This window comes from Engraulis encrasicolus, chromosome 4, assembly GCF_034702125.1.
Source record: "Engraulis encrasicolus isolate BLACKSEA-1 chromosome 4, IST_EnEncr_1.0, whole genome shotgun sequence".
Lineage (NCBI taxonomy): Eukaryota > Metazoa > Chordata > Actinopteri > Clupeiformes > Engraulidae > Engraulis > Engraulis encrasicolus.
In genome coordinates this window covers 30,879,646-30,887,145 of record NC_085860.1, presented here as the reverse complement: position 1 = coordinate 30,887,145, position 7,500 = coordinate 30,879,646, and the positions used below count along the sequence as shown (strand labels likewise).

General features: G+C 42.9%; 1 protein-coding gene across 2 annotated transcripts in view; it reads right to left on the bottom strand.

Annotated features, from left to right (window-relative positions):
- The window catches only part of sergef (secretion regulating guanine nucleotide exchange factor), a 36,362-nt gene that overhangs the window by 11,921 nt on the left and 16,941 nt on the right, over positions 1-7,500 (bottom strand). The gene's annotated exons all lie outside the window — the stretch shown is intronic.

Below are 7,500 nucleotides of genomic sequence, written 5' to 3'. Positions count from 1 at the left end.
GCATGTGTGCGTGTTTGCATGTGTGAGTACGTACGTGCATGTGAAAGAGAGTGTGTTTGTGTGTGTCTGATGTCCAGCTTCACTGAAGCATGTGATTGTCAGTCAGTATGAGAGAGAGAGAGAGAGCTTGAGAGTGTGTGTGTGTGTGTGTCCCAGGTTTCAGTCATGGTTAACGGTCACAGAGAGAGAGAGAGAGAGAGAGAGAGAGAGAGAGAGAGATTGTGTGTGTTTGTGTCCCAGGTTTCAGTCATGGTTAATTGTCACAATCCATCAACTGCAGCAGACATGCTGGCCACTTTCCAAAAGCACAGTGGCGACCTCGCAGCGTTTCCCTCTTACTTCCAAAGCCATTTACCACAGAAATGAGCCTTGTGCTTTGCATAATCAATTTGTAAACACACCTCACATTGCAACAACTAGGTATCCTCACGTTATTACATTATATACTGTATATATCTGTGTGTGTGTGTGTGTGTGTGTGTGTCTGTATGCGTGTGTGTACACGTCTTGGTATGCAGGGCTGCAATTCATGTTGCATGCCGGTAGGAACCGTCATCGAATTAGCACACGTTAGCGCTGTGCGGTAAAGAGGAATTTAATAGCCATGCATCACTCTCTGTCGTCACGCATGCTTTCACTGTGGCACAGACCTGGGGTGCATTTCTCGAAAGCGTAGTTACTAACTACGGTAGCTACTTTGTTTCCCATTGGCAACTACCCAAGTTGCTAACTGCTAACAACTACGCTTTCGAGAAATGCACCCCTGCTGTGTAGAGTCATGCCATCAGCAAATGGCAAACCAAAATCAAAGCAGATATAACAAAAAGTTAAATAATAAGAGAAAGACCTGATTTAACTATACCTAAAAACCTGAATTAATTGTGTGCTAATTCTCGGTCCTTATTTTTAAGGCGTGAGCAATGTGAGGGATAGTGGCTTTCTCTTCCTGTCTCTAGGCTTGTTCAGGCCAACAGAGAACCGTGCCGGTGCCTGTTCCCACACCTAATCTGGAACCGATCGGCGCGCTGCTCACGCTGCAGTTCTGAGCGTTCAGGAACCGGAAAGTTGGTTTGCCATGCCAACTGAAAAACACTACAATGTGGACGTCAGCAGTTTCTTCCAGGTAACAAATGGTCACATACAGAAGAGTTGAGAGCCTGGTATGAACACAGGACATTCACAGCTGAGCACTTTAGTTCAAAAGGTAACTAGTGCGGGAACTGGAGCAGTTCTGATCGGCCTGAAAACAGCATGTATGTTTGGAGATGTGTGAGGGATCGTGTCCTTCCTGGCCATAATCAAGAGCAAGCGGCATGTTCCACCCTGGAGCTCTCAGCAGGCCCTGTGCCATGCCGTACCGAGCCCTGACACCTGCAGCGGCCCGCCTGTACCTGTGCCTCCGTGACGGGGCCACTGGCAGCTTTCACTGGGCCAAGGACAAAGTCATTAAAGAGGACCCCTCCCCCCCCAACCCCCCCGCCACACACACACACACACACACACACACACACACACACACACACACACACACACACACACACACACACACACACACACACACACACACACACACACACACACACACACACACACACACATTTGTCCCCCCTATCGGCTTCCCTGGTAGGTGACACAGTTAGCCAACCATGACACTTATCCCGCACACTGACATCAGCGTAGCCTATATATGCGTGCGACTGGGTACAGGTCTTTTCGTCGAATGGATTCTTGAGAGGGGACCATTCGAACAAAACGTTGGACCATTCGTATAAGGCAGGGGATCTTTCGTCGAGGACGTTCCGTCTACCGCAAAAGCCTACGAAAGGTCCTTAAAATTGAACGAAAGGTCCTTAAAATTGAACTAAAGATCCTTAGGTTTCAACTTAACGTCCCTTCAGCCTGCCTATATTAGAAATGTAAATCAGCTTTTTTAATGCTCATTTTAACGGGTTTTCTTCAGCCTGCCTATATTAGAAATGTAAATCAGCTTTTTTAATGCTCATTTTAAGGGTTTTGTTTATTTAAATATGTAAATCAGCTGTTAAGTTTTGTTTTTTGTTGATTTAAACATGTAAATCTATAAATAAAATAAAACTCATTTTAACTGGTAGGGCTATGTTGTTGGTTTTTTAAAGTTTACGTCGTTACATTTTTTTGACAATTTACGTTTACGCCCTTACATTTTTTGACAATTACCTAGACAAATTTTGAGAAGCTTTTTTTTTCACGTCGTTACATTTTTTGACAATTTACGTTTACGCCCTTACATTTTTTGACAATTATCTAGACAATATTTGAGAAGCTTTTTTTTCACTTTTACGCCGTTACTTTACTCCCATCTGCGGGCAGAGAGGCGGGACCAAGCACAGCCTGCTCGCTTTGAATCAAAGCAGTGCGGTTTAATGCGTCTAGAAGTAGGCTATTGACCCTTGTGCTCGCTTTAAATCAGAGCAGCGCGCGTCTAGGCTACAGACTATAGTGCATCTAGAAGTAGGCTATTGACCATTGAGCACATTGTCATGCAGCGAGTTTTCTAACTTTCCGGTAACTTTTTAGATGCGAAGCACCAGCATCAAGAGAAAGCTGTCTCCCGACACTTTGATGTTTCTGATTCTGAATGACAACAAATAGTTCGCGCATGAGCCAGAAAACAATATAGGTCCTAACAGTGTTGAAAACATTACAGAACCCATGCACCTGTGTTAAGCCCATGGCTACAGTAGAGAGAGAGAGAGAGAGAGAGAGAGAGAGAGAGAGAGGTTAAATCGCTACGTTAACACTGCACAGGAGCGCGTTCTCTCTCCGCCGCGTAAAGGTCTTTGCATGAACAAATGAAATAATAATTGAATAATAGTTTGCCAGTATTGCAGGGTGTATTAAACCCAGTGTACGTTGGGGTGCAAGGGAGAGCAAGGAAGAGAGCAGCATCTGTGATTAACCGCTTCGAAATGTGTGCGTAAAACCTGCTATTAACCAGTGGGTTTTGTGAAGCTTGAAGTGTACCGCATTAAAAAAAAGCTTTGTTTGATTTCGTGTTTGTATTTTACTTTGACGTTGCCCATAGTCCTCAGTTTATGGGTATTTTCAGTTGACCCCCTACACGTTTTCTTTCTGTCATGTAGGGTATTGTAAATAATTCGACCGTATTTTTTTATCATTTTGATTTCGGACTTAATTTAGCCCTTCAATCACCCCTCTCCAATTGCAAACTTTACCCTGATAGAAGAGCATTCGCTACCCTGCACGTAGCCTACTCGTTAAGCATTTATTGTCTGACTGATTTTGGCTGCTGCGAATAAGGTAGGTCTATCTTATAAAAAAGGATCTGTCACCGTTTTGGCTGAAGGTTGACACCACGAACCAGATGACCATTGCAGTCTTGCCGCAGCTCTTGAACAGTGAGCTCTCTTTCCGATTCAGATTGCTTCTTCTGAGAAGGCAACTGGCTACCGCAGGAGAGGGGAAAGGTGGCAATATTATCCACAAGCTTGTTGGATAAATTGTGTTTAGCCTATCGCAGATGAGGTTCTGGAATATTTTGTAGTGCATGGGACATTGACAAGGAAAGGTAGCTATGATATCCTCGTGAATAGGTCTTCGACTTTTCAAAATGCCTCCTCTCAACATTCAACATGTAAATGGGTTATTCTGTAGTCCAACGCTATCCTGGCAGGAGAATCATTCGTTACAAATACACTGTGTGCAGAATTATTAGGCAATAATGTTTTTTGACCATATTGTCCATTTTATGCGTATTTTCTGTCACCAACTTTTATGAACCTGAAAACCTATTGGATTTAAGCATTCCAGATCATGCATATGTATATAATAAGATGGGTGTGTGATCAAAGGAGCCCAACACCCAATATCCGGTGTGCATAATTATTAGGCAACTTTGCTTTCTTCTGGGAAAATGGGCCACAAAATAGATCTAACAAACTCTGAAAAGTCTATAAACAATTTTGAAGTCTTCCAGAGGGATGTGGCTCTCTTGAAATTGGCAAGACGTTGGTCATGTTAGCACAGAAGTATCAAATGCACTGTTACAAGGTCATCAGTCTCACATGAAATGTCACTGCCAAAAATTTGAAGAATTTAAGGTGAAACTACAAGAAAATTATTACCCTGCAGTGCTATCATATTCCAGAATGCAAACTTACATCAGGTGTCCAGAAGAACAGGTTGTTGAGAACTCAGAGACATAGCAAAGGTAAGAAGGGATGACACCAGACAACCATTTAACAAGTTAATTAAGTCAAGACTGGGTCAAGAAATACCCTAGGACAGAGTTTTTAAAAGGTATTATGGACTGGTGAAAGTGACTATTGACAGACAGGGTGGATGAGCCCATAGCTGGATCTGTGAGGGAAAAGTTTGCAACTTTCAAGAAGACAATGGTATTTATGCAGTATTCTGCTGGCATTTGAGTAGAACTCAGGAACTCATCTGAGTGTGCACATTACCGATCTAGCCATGGGCTCATCGATCTGGTCCATTAACAGTCACTTTCACAAGTTCATAAAACCATTGGCAAAATTGTCTAAAGACCTTTCTTGACCCAGTCTTGACTGCATTTCTTGTTGAGTGGTCTTCAGGTTTCAACCTGTTTTACCTTGGTCATGTCTCTGAGTGCTGAATACAATGTTCTTGTGGTCACACGATGTAGGTTTCAGTTCTGGGATATAACAGCACTGCAGGGTAATCATTTTGTGGTAGTTTGACCTTCAATTCTTCTCAATCCGGCAGTTACTTTGTGAGCACAATGCATGTGACACTGATGACTTCGTAACGGTGCATTAGACGGATATGACCAATATCTGGGCAATTTCAAGACAGCCACATCCATCTGGAAGACTTCAAAATAGTTTATAGACTTTTCAGAGTTTGTTAGATCTCCTTTGTAGCCTATTTTCCCAGAGGAAAAAAAGGTGCCTAATAATAATGCACACTATTTTTGCCCTGATATAGGGGCTTGGGCCCCTTCGATCACACTCTCTCTTATTATACCAATATGCATGACCTGGAATGCTTAAATCCAATAGGTGTTCATGTCCATAGAGGTTGGTGGCGGAAAATATGCATATAATGGACAATATGGTCAAAAAACATGTTTGCCTAATAATTCTGCACACAGTGTACTGCATACACACTCAGCAATTGTGTCTGTTGGTTTTTGTCCTCCAGGTCTTCATAAAATCATCTACCACCGCTGTGATAATTTGACTACACACCGCTGAACAGTTAACAGTTTTTTAGGCTACTGTATTGACAATTGCAGTCATGCCGCTTGTCTTGAACTGTCTCTTCCCGTTCCATATCGTGACAGCCAGATGAGAAGCGCAAAGGTGGGGGCTATCCGCGATCGCAGAGGAAAGGTGTCAATATCCACAACCTCACTGAATAAATAGCCTAACCCTTGAACTGTGGAGCAATTACATATTGTTTAGGTTCTTGAATACTTGGAATTAGCATGGAATTAATTTTCCATTAATAAGGAAACGTGTAAGATTTATCCTCAATCCTCCCCGATAATGTTTTTTGTCATAGGCCTAATGTTAATGCCCTCCCCAACACATATCCCAGTACAATATTGCGACACACGCTTGGCACAATGATAGGCCTACTAAATGAGTTCAATGTTCTTGCAACACTTTTCCCAAGAAAAGTCCGTTTTCATTTCGAGATTCCAGAGCAAATCAGCTGGTACTGCGCTGCTCGCTTGCTGGTCAATAAACGTTGAACTGAACCGTGTTGTGTGCGTGTGTGGCTATGTGTGTACCATCGTATGTCCATGATCGTCCATGCTCTTATCATGCAAATGACATGTCATGCAGGCAAGGGCGTCCGTTTGATTTCAAAAGTGCTGGCCCGGACAATTACCATAAACCCGAGTAAGGTTTGAAAAGTGCTGGGTACAAGATAAGGCTTCTTCCGATTTGAGGTTTCATGATAAATAGCCTAATACGCATTGGCGTATTGACGCATAATGTGGCCATATTAAAAATTAAAAGCCACCTGCACTGTCTTGTTTATTTCTGATATCCTGCGCTGAAGTCATCTTTATCATACATATTATTAATGCAACGGTAACTGATTGGTTAACCCATCATAACTACATGTAGCCTTGCATAATGGTGCACGTCAATTTGTTGTCATAACTTCGCTCGGTCCCTTTTGATTTCCTCAAGCAATTCATCCCTCTTGTCATTGTCCCTGTTTTACTGTTAGTCTTATGGACCTAGGGCGTATCGATCACCATTATTTGCCTGAAACCTGCAAACTAAACACTGCATGCGCGCAGCCACACAGAGCATTCTCTGTGTCAAAGGAACCCTTTCTCCGCGCCTGTGCGGCATTCTCCTTATCGCTCCTAGAATGGCAATACATGTTGGCAGACTTTATTTTGCATAATTCACGATTATCTGGATATATTTGGCTAGGTTACTCAGCAAAGCACATCATTAACGTTAGTGAGGTAACTTTTGGCGTGCTGATACAAACACCAACGGTGAATCACGACGCAGGCCCTACTTCCCCAAGCATAGGCTACTGAAAAGGTCCATAGCCATCAACGCCCTTTGATAGGCTCTGCCTGTATCAGGATCGATAGGCTATGATGATGGTCAGGGCGCACATCAGTGTTTGGGTTGTCTATGCTTTTTCCTGGAATACTGTCGCCGATTAGATATAAATGATCCTGTTATGAACCCGAGTTTAGTAGATATCGCGTGGTGAACGAGGCAGCCGGCAAACAGTTTGAAGCGCAATGTGGCTGTAACAAGTTAGAAAGTAGCCAAACCATGTTGCTTGTTAACCTGTTTAAATTATGAGCGTTCCACGAACTATCTTTCTTTGCGCACGCTATAAACTATGGTTAACTATGTATGCTTTATAATGTTGGTAAAGGCGGGATAAGCGGGATAATGTATTTTCCACACGTGACTACGGAAAATACATTTCCCTTCAGAGATAACAGCACTCCGCCTTCGGCGTCGGGGGTGTTATTCGCCCCGTAGGGAAACATTTTCTTATAGTCATGTGTGGACAATACACCTACCTTTAAATTGATGTTGTACATTTTAAAACATTTTGTTGATATTGTAGTGGTGCAAACGACTGTAGTTAGATGGGCGCCAGCTAGGCAGCAAGACTGCCGTTACCTTTCCAAAAATGAATAAAAATCAGTGACCAACACATTAGAAATAATTCATATCAACACAACGAATATCTTTTCTTATGTTTAGTAGTGCACTTTTGCAAAACCCTCTCAATTTGGAACAGCTCACATCAATGTCTGGCTTTAGCGATTCTTGAGAATGGTGATCTTCTCGGCGCACACTTCATGGTTCCCTCTCTCTTGCTCTCTCGGCTTGTTGCTTCCTGACAGTCTCACCCGCCATTTGAAATTAACTCCATTTTATAGGCTGCACGTATAGTTCACAGGGGGTAACGCTGTTATCTCACTCCGGAGGAGGCAGAGGCAGTCCGTTACAATATAGT